This window comes from Ochotona princeps, chromosome 14 (genome assembly GCF_030435755.1).
Source record: "Ochotona princeps isolate mOchPri1 chromosome 14, mOchPri1.hap1, whole genome shotgun sequence".
Classification (NCBI taxonomy): domain Eukaryota; kingdom Metazoa; phylum Chordata; class Mammalia; order Lagomorpha; family Ochotonidae; genus Ochotona; species Ochotona princeps.
Genome location: NC_080845.1, coordinates 60,523,152 through 60,545,086, shown reverse-complemented (window position 1 = coordinate 60,545,086; position 21,935 = coordinate 60,523,152). Strand labels below are relative to the sequence as shown.

The 21,935-nt window shown below is 53.6% G+C and overlaps 1 protein-coding gene across 5 annotated transcripts in view; it reads right to left on the bottom strand.

Moving 5' to 3' along the window:
- SEMA4D (semaphorin 4D) overlaps positions 1 to 21,935 on the bottom strand; it is a 107,817-nt gene that overhangs the window by 34,234 nt on the left and 51,648 nt on the right. For all 5 annotated transcript variants that reach the window (XM_058672332.1, XM_058672331.1, XM_058672329.1 and 2 more), the window contains one exon: positions 11,209 to 11,273. The gene's annotated coding sequence lies outside the window, so the exon portion shown is untranslated. The remainder of the gene's footprint in view (positions 1 to 11,208; positions 11,274 to 21,935) is intronic.

Below are 21,935 nucleotides of genomic sequence, written 5' to 3'. Positions count from 1 at the left end.
ACTGTGTGTGTGAGGCACAGGTGTGCAAGTGTGTACACACACTGTAGGACCGTGTGTTTGCACATGTGCACACACTACCAACCCACCAAATGTGGGGCAGCAGCAGTGACCAGACCTGGCCCGGGCCTGATGCTGGGGGTGTGACCTCATGTGATACCCGTCCTTTCCTCAGGCTCTTGGGCCCCTCGCCACACCCCCTCCTCCAGGCCAGAGGACCTGCAGTCAGCTCATGGCTGGCTTTCCCCTGGCCGCACAGTGCCTGTGACAGGCCTTTGGGTCCTTGTTTCCATCTCGGTGGCTTTCATCCCAACTTTCCTGCTACCATCGTAGTCCAGAAGCAGTCACAGACAACAGATGATGTGTAAATAGGGAAGCCTGGTGGAGGCAACGAGACTCCACAGAAGCAGATGCCAGCCTGGGGGCTGAGCTCTGACCAGCGGGTTTAAGACAGCAGCCCAGATGCACCAGCAGCAAGGCATGGTCCCGACTCGCAATGACACCAGAAGCCAGGAAATGAGGCAGAAGCAAGGGACTGGCTGAGCCCTCCAGTGGCTGTCACTCAGCCATCTGCATTGCGACTGGCAAATGTGACTGTCAGGGAGGCATACAGCTTCCTGGGTCCTGAGGTCCCCAAGTGTAGGTGCTATTCTGCCACCAGTAAGGGACTGACAGGGCCTGGTACGATGGCTCAAGGGCTAATCCTCTGCTGCCAGCACCAGCATCACATATGGGCACTGGTTCGTGTCCCAGCTGCTCCACTTCCCATCCAGCTCCCTGCTTATGACATGGGAAAACAGTAGAGGACGGCCCAAAACCTTGGGACCCTGCACCCGTGTAGGAGACCTGGAAAGTAGCATCAGGCTCCTGGCTTCAGATTGGCTCAGTTCCAGCCACTGCAGTCATTTGGGAAGTGAGCCAGCACATGCAGTATCTTTCCCCTTTTGTCTCTCCTCTCTGTAAATCTGCCTTTTCAATAAAAATAATAAATGATCTTTGGAGAAGGAAGAAAAGGGTGGGATGACTGTGATAATAAGGGGCTCCTAGGGCCCAGGACAGGTTAGTCAAGTCCAGGAACCTGCAGTGTCCAACACAGAGACCCCGAGACACCGTGTGGTGGTCGGGAAGGACAGCAGCAGCTCCGTACCATGGCCTGAGAGGGTGGGCCAGCAGGGGGATGGAAGGCATGGCCAACTGGAAACCCCCAAGAGACTGGAACCTTGGCAACACAGGGGACACTCTGCATCGGCTTTCTCCTCCCTGCCACGTCTCTGTTCACTGTACACTTTCAGCTCCTCAAACCATCTGTTTTCTGAAGTTTTCTACCGACCGACACAATTCCAAATTGCCCAAGCTCCCGGAGAACAGCAAGAAGAGTGTTGTGAATATAAACCGGGCGGCATCACTTCCCCACGTGCAATGTTTCAACACCGCCCCATGACTCGGGGTAAAAGCCCCGTTTTCAGTCTTAGCCAACAAGGTCATGGTGATTAGGCTCTTCCTACTACCACCCCTCCCCCCTGCAAACTGACCACATCTGAATACAACATGGAACCCGGCCCCTCTGTGAGGCTGTCACAACCACGCAGCTACCTGTGAGGAACCTCAGTGTTTTCTGCTTTTGTGGTTTCTGGCTTGCTTGCTTACTTGGCTGAGGAGCTGTGTGAACCTCAGGCTTGACAGTCTACATGACACCTGGCAGGTCACGTAGGTAGAGCACTCCTCAGGAAGGAGGCCCCTGGTGTTAGGTAAGACCCACTGCCCTATAGCCCACCGGTTTGTACTATTTGAAATAGAAGCCTGACAACTTGCTCTTTTTAAAAGTTAACAGTTAAACTGACCAATCATGACTGTGGAATTGTGTGGTATTGGCCTGAAGTGTATGAAAACCCTGTGCTGTCCAACCTTGGCCCTGCTTCTGCTACTGCTGCTGCCCTCTCCCCAGTCCCGCTGGGCTGGGTGATGGCTGGGAGTCTAAGTTGTCTGAATAAATCACCCTTATGTGTTTGCGTCGACTCCTGATGAATTCTGGGGATCTCAAAACCTAGACACAACACCTGCAGTGCCCGGGAGCCAGGAACTCACCAGGCCTCCCACATGGTTGGCAAGGACCCAGGTACTTGAGCCATCACCCCAGGGTGGCAGAAAGCTGGAGGAGTCAGAGCCGGGAGTTGAACATCAGCACTCCATTAGGGGACGCAGGTGGCTTAACTGTTGGGCCAAACACCTGTCCCATTTTTTTCCCAAAAAGTTTCTCAGGCACCCTAATAGGAGTGAATTAGCATTGGTTCCCAAAGTTTCTCAACTCTGGGCTCCCAAACAGGGAATGGTTTCTGAGAATTCCCCAGACTACCTCGGCCCTAAGGTCAGGATTGCCACACTCTGAGCAGTCTTGCATCTCTTCCTGAAAACAGTACCAGTTCCTGTCATAAACAAACCCAGACTCACACCAGCTACCAGGTTACCATAAGAATCATCTGGCATGGGCCCGATGCAGTAGTCTAGCGGCTAAGGTCCTCGCTTTGCAATTGCCAGGATCCCATATCGACACCAGGTCATGTTCTAGTGGCCCACTTCCCATCCAGCTCCCTGCTATGGCCTGGGAAAGCAGTAGAGGATGGCCCAAAGCCTTGGGACCTTGCACTTGCATGGGAGACTCAGAAGAAGCTCCTGGCTCCTGGCTTCAGACCAGCTTGGCTCTATCCATTGCGACCACTTGGGGAGTGAATCAGTGGATAGAAGATCTTCCTCTCTGTTTTCTCCTCCCTGTGGATCTGACTTTCCAATAAAAATAAATCTTAAAAAAAAAAAAAAAGAATCATTTGGCACAAAGTTATCAGATAACTACATCAGAGAATGATGCAGAATTGATGAATATCTGATATAATAGCACCTGACAGAATTGATGAATATCTGATAGAAGAGTTCATTGATGAATATCTGATAGAAACTGATCTAATGAACAGGAACAGATGCATGGAGTCTGAACAAACTGGAGTGAGGCCCCTGAACCCCCAAAGTGAGAAGAGGATTGTAGGCACCATTAACAGGGTCTGACCTCTGGAGTCACCCCATAAATGTCTTGTAGTCCCTACCATCCTCAGAGATGCCCCACACTCCCTTCCCCCACGGCCCATGCAGGCCCCAGCTGGCAAGAGGAAGAAGAGGCCACCCAAGGCCACTGTAGCCCTCAGAGAAGGTGCTGATCACACACATTGCTGGGACAGCAGTGGCTCCCCGAGTGCCCAGCCTGACACCACAGCCCTGAGTCCAGACGCACAGAGAAGTGACTGTGAGCTGTGCTGAGCAGCAGAGGCAACCATGGGAGACCTTGGTAGAGAGGGGACACTGCTTCTCTGAGGGCTGACCTGGAACCTGTGTGCAAGGACAAGAAGGTGTCAGGTGCAGACAGCAGAGCAGCCAATGGCACTCCAGCCAGGCTGAGCACACCGAGGAAGCTAAAGGAAGGAGATAAAGCCAGTGCTGTGGCACTGCCTCCAAGGCTGGCAACCAGTATGGGAGCCAGTTCCAGTTCCAGCTGCTCCACTTCTGATCCAGCTCCCCTGTTAATGTGCCCAGGGAAAGCAGAAGAGCATGGCCCAACTCCTTGGAGCCCAGCACCCACATGGGAGGACCCAGATGGAGTTTCATGCTTCTGGCTTCCACCTAGCCCAGTCCTACCCATTACAGCTAATTTCTATCTCCATCTGTAATGCTGCCTTTCAAATAAGCATTTTTAATGAATAAATAAACAAACAAGAATAAGTTATGGAGCCATGAAAAGACATGGAGGAAGCTCAGATGCATGCTGTGTAGTGAAGACAAGCGCTCTGAAAGGGCTTTGTGGTTTACTGGGTCCACTTGCAGGCAGTGCTTGCACAGACAGATCTCCAGGCCAACCTCCGTGGTCAGGGTGGGCGGGCGCAGCACAGGCGCAGCACCACGGAGATTTAAGGCACTGAGACCACCCCACGTGATCCTGCCAGGATACTCACGTGCCATTAGGCACTCGCAGAGCACCAACATCAAGCTGAACATCCACTAGGAACTCCAGGTATCAGCGTAGGCTCAGCTAGTGTGTCAATGCACCAGTCCAAAGAGACTGCACGCAGACTATGGGAACTCTGCACCGTGATCTAAAAACTGCTCTGAAAATGTAGTTTCTTCGAGACCAGAAGTGCCCAAGGAGCAATCGCAAGAGTACCGTGGCCTGGATGAGAAGCAAGCGCCCACAGGCAGGGCCGACTCCTGCCTGGGAGCAGAGATGTGAGGTCCTCAGGCATGGTTCACTATGGGTGAGACACTGAGAAGTCTAGTGCCCAGTGCAGGGAAACAGCCAGCACAGGGTCTGTCTCCATCCAGTCTCCTGACCACAGCCCATGTCCTGTGGCATCCAGACAACCAGAGCCAAGAGACGGGGGAAAGGTAGGGAGCTTCACTCCTTAGAACCTGACACCTGGAACAGACATGAGCGCCTCCACGCTGTCCTCAAATTCAGTAAAACGGCACTCAATGAGAAGAAAGAAAATGGAGGTAGGAATAACATCCCAGTGTGAGAAACAGACGGCTCTCCAAGAGGGGATGAGGTGCCCAGCCTTTAGCACCTGTTGGTTTCCAAGGGGCAAAAACCACTGTTAGCTCCCCACATGACAGCAGCAGCCACAGCCAGGGAAAGGTGTGCCCCTTACTCCCAGCTTATGAAGAGTCCCAGTATGATGGCATGGGAGCAAGATGGCGCTGTAGCAAGGTGTAGTTCAACAGGATCCACGCCTGGGATGCTGCACTGGGACTGGCACTGTGTGCTGCAGTCCTCTCAGGCGATGCTGGGTGGAGGCGGTGAGCAGGGTGTGGCTCAGCCTTGAGGTTACCAGTGGAACACATCCCCCAGTCCCCTCCCCACATCCCACCGGGAACCACACTGCAGAGACTGGAGGTCAGGGGATTTGATACATTGTCCACATATGTATCTTCAGGAACTGTGCCATGAGTTTATCCAGATGCAACCCCATCGTTAAGTCAAGCAGCATTTGTGCACCACGCAGACACACAGTAACAGTAAGAACACAGATAGTAGCAGAATGCACCGCATCACCAGGAGTTCTGAATGCTGTTTGGCTCATTTATTCGACCTCACACCCCCACAACTTGTAATGCAGGCTGTGTTCACCACACAACCCTGTCACAACACATAATCCCACCCAAACTTTTCCAAGCAAATAGAGTTAAATGGCAGAGCCAGGGTGGGATGAAAATCAGAGAAATGCAACTACAGAAACTGAAAGCAAGTTCAGAAAGCAATATTTTGATGAAAGAAAGTATCCCATCTGGGAGCAGTTTTGCTCCCAGACAGGAGCAAAACTGAGGCAGCCCGCCGAAATGTTGAAGGATGTCAGAAAGAGAGAGAAATAGAAAGCCTCCATTCAAGAGTTCTGTGTCTAACTCACCTTCAGGAGTTACAGAAGGTGTGAAAAAGGAAGGACTGGGGGTCGGCGCTGGGGCACAGCAGACCAAGCCACCACTATCAGCACAAGTGGGAGTCCCAGCGGCTCTACTTCCAACCCAGATCTCCACTTATGTACATAGGAAGGTAGCACACAATGCCCAAATGCTTGGGTCTCGCTACTCGCATGGGAGATGTGTTCTTGGCTTTGGCCTGGGCAGAGTTCAAGCAAATTCCACACTGCTATAGCCCAAGGGCCCGGACATCCTCCTGGGGAAGGTCTGGAACAGGCTACCTGGGATATCCAGGGTGCAGGGTCCACCCACTGTGCTCTGTCAGAATGAAAAGCTCCCAATTCCTCCCAGGGAGGCAGAGAGCAGCTTGTGCACAAGACCCACTGCAGGTGGACTTAAAGGACAGGGAAGGATTGGCTTAGTCTTTGCAGAGCCTGGCTCCCTGGAGCAGCCATGTTTGGGCTGTTCACCAAGCAGCGGGGTATGCTGACCAATAGTGTGGGATTTAGATAAAATGCCAGCTCCTTCCTGGGGTGACCCGGCCTTCTGCCTCTCCCTCTCCTCCCAAGCACGGAGCCCTCAGACTGCATCATAGCCACCGCACCTGCTGCTCCTTCTTCCAGAACCTTCTTCCCCCACAGTGACCTGCTCCAGGGCCACCTCCGCACAGCCAGCTGCCTCTCCTGTCCGCAGCTGTGCTGTTTCACACACAGCGTACACGATGACCTGATTGGAAATGATCTTGGCCCCTCATTCCCATGGCAGAGCCAGCCCAAGGGACACTCCCCAGCGAGTCTCCACAGACCACCAAGGGGAAGCCTGCCAACCACTCCTCCTGGGGGGCTTTAAATGCCCAGTTAGGGCCACCAGACATTACCATGTTCATGTAAGTGGCCTAGGGGGCATCATTTTGCCCTGGGACTGGCTCGGATGCTGCCACTTAGGGGCGCCAGAAAGGGGGTTCAGCCAGGCTGATGGCTCATTCCTGGCACCCAGACCCTGCTCAGTGATCACAGTCAAAAAAGAGGGCTTTCTGGCATGGGTTCTATTCAGGACTGAACATACCAATCTCAGCAGCAGGCACCGGATGCTGATGGTCAAGACCAGACCCTGCCTTGCATCCCCAATAGCCTTTAAGACAAATGGCTGGAAGAGCCAGAGGCCAGGGGAGGTCCCGGCTGTGGTGGGTTTCTGCTCTCCGCACTGGAAGGCTGTGACCTGCTGTCCCCTCTCCAACAGGCACGCATTGTCCCATGTAAATCAGAGACTGCCCTAAGTAAAGCATGCAGGGCAACCACCCAGATGCACTGCCTTCTCTGAGGACCAGTGGTCCCCCAGGCACTGACCACAGCCTGTCATGTTTCTATTGAAACGAAGACAACAGGATGAAATGCTCTCTTGGCTGGCTCTCTTTGTATTTCTGAGAAGTCAAGGTTTCCTGCTGGGAGCTGAGCCTGACTGCGCCATTTCCCTTCATGTGGAGAAAGACTGAGCATCACCAGCGTCCATTAGAGAGTCGGGGTTATGGAAGTCACTGCCATTACTCAAGGTAATTGCACCGCTCGTGAGGCATGCACCAACTCCCTCTAAGAGCCAGGAGAATGGCATGCAGAGGGGCTCTAAGCCCTTCACTCATGCCTGTCAGCACCATCAGCGGAGGTGCCCCAGCTGTCATGAGATGGGGGTTGGAGGCTGAACATCTGGGAAGGAGCTGCAGCAGAGGAAATGGGGTCCCCGGCAACCAGTCAGGGTGAGGGCTGGATCACAAAGCCACATGCATATGCATATATATGCATCAGGTCACGTGTGTGCAGACACATGCACACCTCTGTATGAATGTACACGAGCAGCCACACATACATGAACACACGTTGTCATACATATGTGGGCATCCCTGAACTCACATGTGTGCGTGGTTACATGTATGCAGGCACACGTGTCATAATGTTGCATTCCTTTACACCTCAGGGGCCCCGTTGGGCAGGAAGTGGGAACTACACTGCTGCCTGGGAACCGTCCCTCAGCTGTCCCTCTGCTCCTTGCTGGATCAGACACCTGCAGCTGGAGAGAACACGGAGGGCTCATTGCACCAGCTACCGGCCACTCAAGTTCTCAGCACCCCCGTCCCCCGCCAGCTGCTGGATGCTAACCTGATCCTGGAGCACACCCCATTCCTGCTGGAACTTCAGAGTCCCTGTGAAGAGGTCATGGGTGAGCTGGAGCAGGCTGACCCAGCTGCTGACCTCGCTGCAGACAACAAAGGCCTGGGGAGTCTGCTGGTTCATTTCGTAAATAGTGGCTCTGCCCACACAGGGCAGGTGAGGTCCTGTCACCAGCACAGCAGAGGTCATGCCCTTCCTCTCTGAGCCTCCCTCTGAGCTGGGAGCAGAGAGCACCGGGAAGTATGGCCTCGTCCCATCAGGAATCTGGCCCTAACTTATTGTTCACGGCTGACACCTCAGCTTTCCTGCAGGGCAGCAGTGCAGGCTCGGGATGCTCTGTAGGGGCAGCAAGCCCCAGGCAGCCCAGAGCAGCCCTTTCCCCTCCTTCATGCCACACAAACTGAGAAAACGCTGAGACATGTGTAGGTGGCAACTCAGGGAGGGGCACGACAGCAGCAAAATGATGGACATGCAAACCACTCAGGAGGGACCACAGGGGACATGCCACAAAGCACACAGGCAGGTGCACAGTGCACTGAATAGGTGTGCAGCATGTCCTCAGGCCCAGATGGGTTTAGCATTTGGACAAACAGAATCACCATCTTCCCTGGGCCTCCTGCTTCCCTGTGGCCACTTCCCAGAATAGCTGGCAGCCTCCAGGTGGGATGCAGGCTCCTAGGACAGTGCAAGGTTTGTGCTGGGTCATGGTTGGCCAGCCCCTTAGGTGCATGTGCGCGCACACACACACACACACACACACACACTTAAATTCATTTGCTGAAACCCTATCCTGCCAGGTGGAAGAAATGGGGTCCCGGAGAGGTGATTAGGCTGCCCAGTTCTGAACTCATGCCTGGTGTCATGTCCTTAAAGATCTGAGAGGGGGTTGCGCTCCCAGTCACCTCCATTAAGAGGATGCCAACAAAGGGACAGCCCCCTTGCATCACCTCCTAGACACTGACTCCGCCAGCACCTTGCCCTTGGACTTGTCAGCCTGCACAGCTGCGGCTCACAGGGCGCTTGCAGACCCCAGTGGACGACATTCTGTCATGGCAACCTGAGTTGCTGCTGACTGCACCCGGGCAGCTCAGCACCAACATATCCAAACTGTCTAGAGGATGCCGCTGGCCCAGGAGTGCGGATCCAGAGGACGCTGCTCACCAGGAGAGTGGAGCACGGCAAGGGGGAGCTGTACCCCCCAAATATCTGACCAGCAAAGGTGTGCAAAGCACCAGAGAAGACAACGCATTGATACATTACACCCTGCTTGGATGGGAAATTATTTATATCCTTAATCTTCCCTATGGCTCATAAAACTCTCCTGTAATCCAAATTAACTTCAAGGGCACTTAACCTCGCTAGATAAATGCATAATAAAACGCTTACTGATGGTCCACAGGCACACAGAAAATTTAAAGACTGCTGCCAGTCAGTGTGCAGAAGCGTCCTGGAGGGATTCGGGATTTCTGAGGGCGAGTCTGAACAGTGCCAGCGTCACACACACTCCTGTCCCCAAGAGCTCTTGGACTTGACTCCTTGGGACAGACCTCGCATGCAGAGGGGTGAGAACAGCACGGCAGCTCTGGGACAGCAGCAATCCCAACCCGAGGGGCGTCCCTCACTTAGGGACCGAATGACAGCTGGCGAAGGAAGGTGAGGCTGTGGCAGGTGTTATGGACCACCTGTGAGCACACCACACATCCCCTGCCGGCCAAGGACAGAGGCAGAGCTGCCCACAAGGTACAGCCGCGCAGTGTGTGTGAGACATGGCACATGGACAGCAGCAGAGATACACACATCGACATCAGACATGCACACAGACACACACCCTGGGGAGCAGAGAACACGGCCAGGAAACTCACTCTTTGTGTTTGTTTACCCAACAATGAATTGCACTTTGTATTGTTTTTGTAAAAATAAATCCAGCTCGGGCCCGGCGGCGTGGCCTAGCGGCTAAAGTCCTCGCCTTGAAAGCCCCAGGATCCCATATGGGCGCCGCTTCTAATCCCGGCAGCTCCACTTTCCATCCAGCTCCCTGCTTGTGGTCTGGGAAAGCAGTTGAGGACGGCATTGGGACCCTACACCCACGTGGGAGACTTGGAGGAAGTTCCTGGCTCCTGGCTCCGGATCAGCTCAGCACCAGCTGTTGCAGTCACTTGGGGAGTGAAACATTGGATGGAAGATCTTCCTCTCTGTCTCTCCTCCTCTCTGTATATCCGGCTTTCCAATAATAACAATCAATCTTTAAAAAAAAATAAATCCAGCTCACTACCCAGCTCTTCCATGCTATGCATATGCGAGCACCCCTAAACTCACACCCGGCACAGAAAGGCGTGGGGCCATGCTGGTTGCCTGCATGCTGTCCGCCTCTTGGCCAAAGACACTGCCTTGTGTCACTTCTGGGACCCTTTTGCACCTGCCTCAAAAATGAGAAGTGTCTTTTCGTCCCTGCTTACACTTCATGCTCCTCACCACAACACTGGCAAGAGGACCCAGTTCCCCAGAGCTCTCGGGGACACTTGTGACTTCCGGCAATACGGCATGGCTTAAACTGCCCTGTTCTCATGTCCCTTATGTCCAAAGGTTCAAAAGAGTCTTTTAAACAAAGAAGTTTAACAAACAAAACTCAAAGAAAAAAACTACCTGGCTGGGCGATGGGAGGGCGGACTAGGAAAAAAAATTCTTACAATATAACTGCCAGCACTTGGAATTCCTCATAAAATAATTCAACAAACCAGCAAAAAGAAGAGTCCCCTAGGACCTCTGCCCCATATCCCAGCACAGCAGGGAATTCATAACGAGCATCAATACAGCCAGCTGCACAGGCAAGCGCTCAGGCTGCCTAGAAATGAATTGTGTGCATGAAGCTGCCCCACAAGCTGGCAAAATGGGTGCCCTCACTTCACAGCGGGTATTGTGGGCAGCAAAATTGCTGGCACTGCCCTTTCTAAGAGCCGACAGGGTCAACCAGGCCGCTGTGAATACTGCTCGCCTTACGCGAGCCACAGAAATCCCAGGTTGAAGCAAAGCTTCCTTTCTGTGCCCAAACCTTGAACAGGCAACTCTTGCCACTCTCGTACTGAACAGGCACGGCTCAGAATGGGCTGGCATAAGAGCAGTCACCACGTGGTCCAAATCGCGGGCAGGGTGACACTGACAGCCCTTTCTGTACTCCATACCTTGCCAGCCACATCTCTGCACTGCCCACCCCCACCCCCCAAGAGAGGAAGTGAACTCTCGGTGTGTGTCCTAGGGGCTGTCACTCCATCAGCACAGAACTGTCCACGAGCCAGGTCCCAGCATGGAAGCAAAGCTGGGAGAGATGGGAGAGCAAGAGAGACAGATGGAGAGGGACAAAGATGGGGAGGGAGGGTAACGCTTGGGAGAGGGAGAGAATACAGACCATCCCAGGGCTCTAGTGCATGTCCCCCAACCCCGGTCCCCACCTCGCATGCCGCCCACAGACCCCAGGGAACACAGCCAAGCTTGTGACTCCTTCCCAGGAATGCACAGACACAAAGTTCCCAACGGTTTGCCAGACCTGATGGAAGCTTCTCCAGTCTCAGCTTTGCTAATACGGAACACAAGCGTTTACCTGGCTCTTGCACCACTGGCAACTTTTCAGTCGCTTCCACAGCAGAGGCTTGAGAAATCCCAGTTCTGAAATTAACAGGGAACAGGAGAGTCAGCTGGCAGGCTCCTTCCTCATAAACGCATTATCACTTCCAAAGAGGCGCTCATACAGTCTTGCTGTTTTCCTAACCTTCCGTCGCCGGGCAGGTGACCCCTCAGCCTAGGAGTGCACCTTGGCTGGGTCGTGCAGGTGGTCACAGTAGGATGTGGCCATGTACCCACTCAGGGCCAGCAGAGGGGACTTGCAGCCCAGCCCGGCACCTGGGTCATAGCTGTTCCCAAGCCCGGACCACAGCCACTTCCTTCCACATGGAGCCCTTCAGGCTGCATGCATCAGAAGCAATCGTGTAATTGTCACAGTGTCAGGTTTATGAGCCCCTTGATGATTCACCTTCACCGGACAAGCAAGGAAAAACCAGACACACACAGCATCACAGACACCAAATAAATGCTTATCATCTGGGAACCTGAAGTCAAACAGAAAAACGTCCCCCTAGGGCGTGCTGAGTCCCCAGTGCCAGGGCAAGACAGAGCCCAGTCTTAGAGTCAGATGGAGAAAACCAAGCTGCTTAGAATCCTGAAGCTGGAGCACAGCAGCCGGCTGAGTCGGCCCACGGTGATGGTGACGCCGACACCTCCAACCGCTGCCAGCAATCCACAGCTTACCAAGACTCAGACGCGGCACAGGGGTCAGGCCACCACCTCTGACACCCACATCCCATATGAGCATCAGTTTAACCTCAAGCTGCTTCATTTCTGAGCCCACCTCCTGCCCACACATCTGGGAAGGCGACTGAAGTTGGCCCAGGTGCTCGGGCCCTGGGCCAGCCTGCCAGCCATGTGAGTTTCGGATGGAGTTCTGGGCTGCTAGCTGTGGCCTGGCCCAATCCTGGCTGTTGTCATTTGGAGAGTGAATCAATGGATAGAAGATTTCTGTTAATCTTTCAAATAAGCTGATAAATCTTAAAAAAAAAAAAAAAAAAAAAAGGACTGTTTCCCATGCTCCTTTTGCTTTCTGGGTCCACAGATCACTTCTTTGACACCAGCTGGGAAGGAACAGCTACCCCTGGAAACACAGCCGATGTCCCCGTCCTTCCCGCCAGGCCTCCCTCTCACTCCACAGTTCTCGTCCTGCAGGTGCCCTGCACGGCGCTGGGGAGTGAGACCAGGCCCCAGTCATCCAGGCCCACCATGTCCAGGTCCCCTCCACGTCCTGTCACTCTTCTGTTCAAGTTTGCAGGGATCCATGGGGAACCATCCCCCTCAGCATGGCCTCCAGGGATGGACGCCAAGTCGTCCTTAGCTAGGGCCATGCACATAAGCCCAGCATGTTCACAGGAGCAGCAATGGAAAAGACGAGCCAGAACTCAGGGAAACGCCCAGTGGCCGGAGGGCAACTCCCCCAGCACCACGGATGCTTGCAGAAGCTCCAGGCCGACTGACCGGGTGGTACAGGCAGTGGTGAAGGAGACAGCAGGTGCTTGAGTGCCTGCTGGAAACCCACCGTGGACCACCTGCAGGTGTGGGCATCAATCAGGAGGTGACAACAGAGTGGGGGACAACCAGGACTGGGAAACCTCTCTTTTTTGGAGCCTTAATAAGCTTCTGTCGCTTTACAAACAGCCCGGCCAGAGTATTCACTTGGTGGTGAGACGTGGGGACAGCGGGTCTATGTGTACAGGGGACTTCAAGGGAATGCAAAGGTAAGCTTATGTGGATGTGAAAGGTTTTCTTTTTTTTTTTTTTAAAGATTTATTATTATTACTGGAAAGCCGGATATACAGAGAGGAGGAGAGACAGAGAGGAAGATCTTCCATCCGATGATTCACTCCCCAAGTGAGCCCCAACAGGCCGGTGCGCGTCGATCCAAAGCCAGGAACCAGGAACCTCTTCCGGGTCTCCCACACGGGTGCAGTGTCCCAATGCATTGGGCCGTCCTCAACTGCTTTCCCAGGCCACAAGCAGGGAGCTGGATGGGAAGTGGAGCTGCCGGGATTAGAACCGGCGCCCATATGGGATCCTGGCGTGTTCAAGGAGAGGACTTTAGCTGCTAGGCCACGCCGCCGGGCCCTGTGAAAGGTTTTCAAAGCCCCCCCACACAGCTTCTTCATAAGGCTCATTTTTTTTTTTCACAAACTTTCACAAAACCACTCCGAAGCATGGCTTTCAAAATTTCTCACACCCAAATTAACTGACCTTCTTATTCCATTCCCCACAACTTCCTGACAGCCTCCCGTGTGCACTGTAACTCTCCACAGCCTAAAACCATTTGCCTGGAGGTTCAGGCTTCAAGCCCAGCACCTGCCGCCTTCCCTCCTCCTTATCAGCCTGAAGCAGGTGGCTTGTGGCAATCCCAGTGACCCCCGTGCATTTCCGGGCTCCGTGACCTGCCCAGGCCCTCAGCGCCACCCTGTCCTCATCCCCCTTCACCCACACCAGTTCTTCCTCCACACAAAACCCCACAGGTTATACTTAGTCCTCGGCCGGTTACAGAATGCAAAATACATACATCCTGCCTCTGAATCACTCACCCAGGAGTGGCGCCTGTGCCTCGACCACCTCAGCGAGCTGCACTGCAACTCCTGAGCACCGAGAGCACGGCTGCTGTCCTCTCCCTCCAGAAGCCTGGCCGCAGCCTCTCCCCGCAGCCCCAGCAGCCCAGGTCTAAGCAGGCATTGTAGGTTGCTGACCGCAAATCAGGCTTCGGCTCACGAGCAGGCGCCCTCGGCAGCAGCCAGGTGTTCCTTAGCACCTGGAGCAGACACATGTAGCACAGGGCTCTGCAGGCAGAACCAGCCAGCCTCCAGCCCTGGCTTCTCCATGTGGCGGCTTCCTGGGGCAGCGACAAGGCCCCTGCTTCCTCACCTAGAACAAGCTGTAATAACATGGCTGCTCTTGGAATCTGAGAGGGAACGTGTGAAGGGCTTAAAAGAGCACGTGGTGCCAAAGAATGCCCAGCAAGGACCAGGATGCTTAGCACCTGTGACACAGAGTCAGCTACAGCTGCTTCCAGTGAGACACAGAAGACAAACTGGCTGCTAGCACACCTGACCCCTGCACCCCCAGGCTCTGGGGGCCAGCAGGGCTTGGAAACACCATTCAGGCCAGCATAGCCACGGCTGGGGGGGGGTGAGGAGGGTACCAGCATAGCCGTGGCTGGGGGGTGGGGAGGGTGCCAGGAGCTCCTGCTGTTCAAAAGCAGGTAAGGAGGTGCAGGGGCAGAGGGCCAGCGAGACCCTCAGCTGTAATCAGCAGCCCAGCACACACCCACTTCACATTGCTCAGATAGGGGAAGACTCCTGGCTCCAGACTGCCCAGTGAAGGGCTGGGCGCAGCACCTGCAGAGAGACAAAGACCCTCTAGCCCTTGAGCTCCCCACGAGGACACACCCCACGTAGGCAAGACATGTGGGCACCAGGCAATATAAGAGAAGTACTCCACAGACAGCCAGAAGTCCAGCAACAAGAGAGAATATACAGATGGTCCCTGAGTGTCTGGACATCACAGTGATGAGAAGACAGACAGACACAGACAGAAAAATACCTTCTACCTATTGGTTCCCTCCTCCCTAAATGCCCACAACAGCTGGAGCTGGGCTAGGCTACAGCCAGGACTCAATCCAAGTTTCCCATATCAGAGGCAAAAAACCAAGTTCTTGAATAATCTCTGTTGCTTCCCAGGGCACACATCAGCAGGAAGCTGGAATGCAAAACAGAGCGACAGGTCAGCACTGTGGCACAGCAAGTAAAGCCACCAGCGGCAAAGCCGCCATCCAATATGGACACCAGTTTGTGTCCTGGCTGCTCCACTTCCGATCCAGCTCCCTGCTAATGACCTGGGAAGGCCAAAGAAAGTGGCAGGTAGCTGGGCCCCCTGCTACCCACATGAGAGACACGGATGAAGTTCCTGGTTCTAACCTGGCTCATCCCTGGCCTCTGTGGCCACTTTGGGACTGAACCAGTGGATGGAAGATCTCTCTCCCTGACTTCCAAATAAATAAGCAATATTTTAAACAAGTACACACTATTGCATGAGACGCTCATCCATGACTTTGGGACATTGTGCTTGGAATCTTCCCAGGTTAGAGCTGTACAACCAACACCTCTCTCTCTGGGTGGCTCCAGCAAGCACAGCTCAGTGAGCCCCTGAATTCCTAGGGGAACACCTCACGCCCTTCACTGTGCTGTGAGGCCAGCCCTGTGGGAAGAAAGAAGCTTTCACCACCTTCCTGTAAAACAGGCTTCAAGTAGGATGACTGTGTCTGAATGTGCACTTACCCAAGTGTTCCGGGCATGCGTAAAGCAGGTGAGGCTAAGCCAGGGTATTGGGTAGGCTGGGTGGGGTCAAAGTACCTTCAGCTTAGGGTGGCTTTTTCAGGACTTGACCTTCGGTGAAGTCAAGGGGTATTTGGCTATACATCATTCTTAGGTAAGATAATAAACAACTTGTAACACATCCATAGGTGGGACACTGCAACTATTCAAAAGAATGAAATTGCTATTGCTATGAAATTGCCACTGCTAGGAGGAGCAGGCCTCAATCCACTGCTCACTAACAAGTCCTCACGGAACATATCAGCTGTCTATATTCGTAGGTTCAACGACCAGATATTGGCCAACCCCAGAGGAAGCCACGCTTGCATTTGTACTGAACAGACATGACTTTCTTCAGGTCAGTCTCCCCCAAGTAATCTAATATTTCAGCTGCGTATACAGTTCCAACTGGATATTACGGGTATTTCAGAGGGCAGCCCCTACATGGGGCACCGTGTTTATACGGAGCCGTGTCCATACACACCCCACTGTTTAATTATACAGACGGAGCCTAAGCAAGCCACAATGCCCACCACACCCCAAAATCAGGTACACCACAACTGGGTGCTTTCAACTTCCACTTACAATTTCTTTTTAAAAACGTATGTATCTGCTACTTCAAGAGATTAACTAACAGAGATCCCACCTGCTGGCTCACTCCCCAGATGCTTGAAACAGCTGGAGCTGAACCAGACCAGAGGCAGGAGCCAAGAGATCCATCCAGGTCTCCTACAGGAGTGGCCGGGATCCACCACCTAAACCATCCCCCACCGCCCCCTCCACAGTGCGCATCAGCAGGAAGCTGGAATTGGGAGAAGGGCTGCACTTGAACCCAGATCCTCTTATATAGGACATGACATCTTAAAATCTTAAGCATTTATCCACATGTCCATACCTTAAAACCCATTTTAAATTATTTATTTTATTGCTTTTATATAGTTTTTTCCTTTTAATTTTTTTTTAATGTGAAGGACATCCACTGGTTCACTCCCTAAATGCCAAGAGCCCAGAACCCCATCCAAGTCTCCCAGAGTGGCGGCAGGGACTCAAGATCTAGAGGGAGTGACTCCCTGCTCCCCACCCCCAGGGTGTGCAGTCACAGGAAGCTGGCTCAGAAACAGAGCAAGAACGTAAAATTAAAAGCCGTCTTAGAGGAAGCGAAATGTCCCAAGCAATGGCTTAACCCCTGTTCGTTTTTTAAGGAAATCATTTTAACCACCAGCCAAATTCGACCCTGAACCTTCTGTGGCAGAATGGCCAGAGTGACACTGGGCTCGTAGAAGCTGGGGACACCACGAGATGGCCATGTGCCAAGTCCCATGGTTTCTCCCCCAGGGGAGCAGTGAGCAGCCGCTCGGGCCTGTTACTCACCAGCCAGCCAGGCAGGCTCCCAACCGCAGGGGAATAATCATGCGTTGTTGCCATGATTCATTTCCACTCCATTTTCTTCTAAATTTTTTCCATTAGTGAAGATAAAATAAGTTTTGAAAAGGTTGTCCGTTCTGTGCTATAAAGCACAAGTTGCTGAGTGTGAGCGTTCTTTATACTTCTTCCAAGTCATCAGACACCTTAATTAAGTGCTACTTTGTCCTCCTCCAACCCGGGAAGCCATGTGACCCAGCAGGCCATTACCTCTCCCCTCTCCCAGCTGCCTAGGACATACCACTCACGGCGTCCCCTGCTACCCTAAGTTAGCAATCCTAAGGAGGCTTCAATCCAACACAGCTTCTGGCACCTCAAACTCCCTGGAGCCCTTTTAGAGCCTGCCCCCTAGTCTCAGCCACTCCATGGTGACCCTTGCCTTATCTGCTCCCCAGGCACAGGCCAGGCTGTCCAACAGCTCCGGTGTCCCTGTGTGCACCTTCATTCTGCTCCTGCTGCCCAGGGGGTCGGTTAACACCGAGGCTTGAGGCTCTGGGGGTCCACTGACCATGACCTATGCCAACCCTCTCCCACTACTTCCTTCCCCACTTGGGTTCCCTGGCTCCTCTTTCACCTGTGCCCAAGGGAAGTGAGGCACACACATCGGTGCCACCCCTTCTGCTCCTGCAGCTGAGGGGCCATCTTCCTGAGGTCCTTCCCACCCTCCATCCCGTGTTGCTTGTACGCTGCTGCCAAGCTTGCGTCTTATGGGACCAGCAGTACAGACTATGCTACTCTGTAACTCCAAAACCCTCCTGACTTCTCCCCAGGGCTTGCCGAGGGGCGACACTGAAAAGGCACAAGCTTAGGAGGCCAGGGGCAGGCCACTGGCTTACTTTCTTAAGTCAGGGGTTTCTTTTTTAAGTCTCCAACCACAAAATGCCACTCTCTGCTTTCATCTTGAGTGATTCCTTAAAAATATACATCAAATTATAAAGTCAAGCTGGCCTGACCACAGGTCAGGACCCGAAGTTAGTGGCAGTGGCCCAGGCCAGCTTTGCCTTCTCTCCCCTCCTGACCTCTCCGGAGGACGTGGCTTCCGCTAGCCTGGCTTAGCCATGAAAACCCATTCTGGAATCCACCTGCCTCAGTAAAGGCTCAGGCATGTATCCTTGCAGGTAGGAAATGCAAGTCTGGTCCCTCCCACCTCACTGCTCTGCAGACACCACCACTGCAGCTGTCCCTGGCCCCCATGGCCCTTCTGAGCCAAAGGAGCCGCCCCTTGCCCCTGTGCACCAGGTAAGCAGCTTGATGCAAAGCTCGTTTGAGACTCTCAGACACATTTCAACCAAATCATCCCTGGGACATCAAGCAGCCGCCAAAGCGCCAGAAATGCGACACACCCAATACCCAGCTCTGAAAGGAAGGGGGCAAACACTGCCAGGCCACGCCCGGATCTGCACCAGGAAGCCCAGGCTCCCCTCTTTGCCATAAAGATACTCAACTGTTTCCAGAATTGGGGGCCGAAATTTCCATCAAGTTCCACTTTCCAAATGACCTTCCAGTGAAATGTTAGTTAGGAATTCAATATGGGGTTGCAGACTGAGTCACTCTAATCCTATCAATTACAATCAATCCCCTAAACCCATTTGCCAAGGCCCATTCTTCCTGAAGTTCAAGGGAACTGGTACTTCCAGTTTCCAGCCCAAACTGGAGGCTCAACTTCCTCCCCAGGGAGTCCCAGGAGGCAGGATGCCACCTTGAATGACAAAAGTTGCACCTTGGAGTGGCACCAGCCGCTGCTGTCTGACCTGTCCACCCCCACGCTGCGCTGCAGACACTGGGACAGATGGGCCAAGGAGGATGTGACATGAGGGAGCAGCAGACAGGGACCTGGGAAGTGACCTGTGCTGCCCTTCCAGCATGATCAGTCAGTAACCCACAGCCAGAACCAGCAGATCCCCGATGCCAGGCTGTTGCCGTGTAGCCTCCCAACGGGGAAGCAGCCCGGCTTATAGAAGTTGTACCTGCTTATAGGAACCACCCCTTCCGATGTGCCCAAGTGCCCTCCATCAAAGGGGGCGTCCGTACACAGAAATGAGGCCACAGACTTCCAAGTCCTTGGGCACCGAGATGTCTGGAGCCAGGGCCGCGATTCCAGAGGGCCAAAGTGTGAACTTCCTGATGAGTCAGACTGTGAGACGCAAGGGTCACATGTGGGGCAGGCCGATGAGTCAGTCACACAACACTGACACACCATCATCGGTGGGGCCCACCAGCCCTGCTGTCTCAGGGACACAGCATTCTCCTCTGGCACAACCCTAAGGACCAGGTGAACCTGTCAAGCCTCACAACTCACGGGAACTCAAATCTACCACGAAATCCAAAAGGGGTTCTAGAACATTCTCACACACCAAGATAAGCTGCCATTCTGTGGGAGGATAGCGTTCAGCACTGGGCAGCAGTGGTGCCCCCTCGTACCAGGCCTCTCTGGTCAGCCGGGAGCGCTTAAAGACAATGACATCTTCCCTCTGGCCTCCAATCAGGGCCAATGGATTCCGCCAGCACAAGGTGAACGTGGGTTCTTCAGGAAGTTTTTACAAAATTCATACTCTGAAGAAACACGTATTTCAAAACACTTCTGCACTGAAATAAATGTATCCTGCAATTGCATTTTTCCATGAACTTTTGGAAGCACCCACGCATGTTTTTCTTCACCTGCAGAAGAGCCTGGTTGACCGAAGTTGTCACAGTGCAGGCCCCCTGCAGTTCTGGGCTGTGGTTCCAGCTCCAGAGAGGGCAGAAGCCCTCACCCCACGACAGCATGGATGGGCATGGGTGGGTAGCAACAACAAAGCACAGGGAAGCCGTCGTCCTCCCATGCTCCCTTTTAATGCCAACCTGAGGCTCAAAGCAGGTGCCCTTGCCCTGACACAGTCCCCAGGTCTCGTGGGGGTACTCTCCACCCCAGCTCCTACCTGGCTTCACAGGCCAAGTGGCCAGCTGTGAAGGTCCAGCTGCTTCTGCAGGTGTAGGCTGGCAATTGGCCCTGTCACACCCAGTAAGACAGTCAGATGCCAGGTATAGCAGAGGAGCCATTTCCATCCCTCTGACCTCAGCTGCCCATGTGTGGCCTTGGCCATGCTTGGGCTGGTGCAGCCCCATATGGGTAGGTATTTCCTGATGCATAGAAGCTGCCCCCAGCTATGGTCCATTCTGCTCAAGCCATTTCTCTCCAGGCCTCACACTCAGGGCTACCCCCAACCGCCCAGACATAGCCCTTCCTGAAGGAGACACCAGACTACGGGTCATGGAAGTAGACTGGTTAGCTTTCTGCAAGCCCCCTGTCCCCTGCAGTCCAGGGGTTCTGCCCACACCCCTGCTTCCAGGATGAGCACCAGCCAGGAACAGAGGAGAGCTGGAGACAAGCAGGGAGAGATGGAGAGAGTTACCCCCACATGGCCACAACAGCAAGGCTGGACCAGACTGAAGCGGAGAACATGGAAGTTCATCCAGGGCTCCCACGTGGGTAAGCAGGGGTCAAACTGTTCAGGCTATCTTCTGCTGCTTTCCCAGGTGCACTAGCAGGGAGTTGGACTGGAAGTGGAAAAGCCAAGGCTCAAACTGACACCCATTTGGGTGGCAGGTACAGCTTAATCCACCATGTCATAATACTGGCCCCCCCATGTTGTGATTTCAGACTACAAACTCAAGATGATGGTGGTGAGAGCACCTTAGGGAAGTGTGTTACAGGTGCCTAGGGAGCTGTGGTCATCGGGCAACACCCGTCGCTGCCGTTGATGTGGCCTGAATGAGCATCCTGCAGGCAGCTGCTGTGACAGGGAGAGCAGTGCCTGCTCAGGTGGCCATCTGTCGTGGGTCAAGGCGAGAGGTCCTCGCAATGCGGGGCTGCCTGGAAAGCAGCAGCAGATGCATCAAGTCCCCAAGCACCCGTCACCCATCCGGGAGAACCAGACCAATCTCCTGGTTCTTGGTCTCCTGACTGTGATCTGCCCTTGCCCTGGCCGTGGCAGCCATCTGGGTAGTGAACCAGCAGATGGAAGATCTCACAGTGTTTCTTCTCCTAACGCTGCCTTTCAAATAAAGAAAATAAATCTTAAAAAGGATAATGCTCAGAAGCCACACCCATGTGTTAAGCATGGAGACAGCCTGTGGCACTCAGCCTCCAACCCAGGTCCTGTCCCCCAATCCGTCTTCCAGTCTGGAAATGAAGAGTTCTCTATGCCATGTGGGAGACGAAGGCAGACAGGGCAGTTGGGGTAATAAACACACTGGCTGCTGCATCAGAAACCTCCAATTTGCTTCACGTTAGGAGTCCAGGGGCACTTTACAGAGAACAGACACCCACTAGACAACACCAGCAAAGGAACATTCAGGCCTGGAGCTGTCTACTAGGCTCCAGGAAGTCTGGCAGGTAAGCTTTACCAAATAAATGCACATTGCTAACCGAGCCAATGCAGGAGCGCACACTACACACTTCTTTTTGCTTAGCTTCAAAAGTAAACGCGTAAGGAGACTGAGCAGGGGGCCTAGCGGTTCAGGATCAGTCGGAATGCCTGATTCCATAATGGAATGCCTCAGTTCCAGTTCCGGCTCCACTCTAGGTTCTAGCTTCCTGCTTATGTGCTTCTTGGGAACAAGGGGGCAGCTCAAGCACCTGGGCCCCCACCATCCTTGGGGAATACCTGCTCTTGGCTCCTGGCTTCAGTCGGAACAGACTCTGGCTGTTCTGGGTGTTTGGGGAAAAGAACCAACAGCTGAGAGCACCCTCTCTCTCTGTCTCCATCTCTCTGATCAGTGTCAGAATGTATCAGATGGGGTTGTCTCAAAACTCAAACAACGGGGGGCTAGCACTGTAACAGAGTAGGTTAAGCCACTGTCTGTGATGCTGGCATCACATTTGGACACTGGTTCCAGTCTCAGCTGCTCCACTTCCCATCCAGCTCCCTGCCAATGCACCTGGGAAAACAGTGGAGGGCTCAAGTTCTTGGGT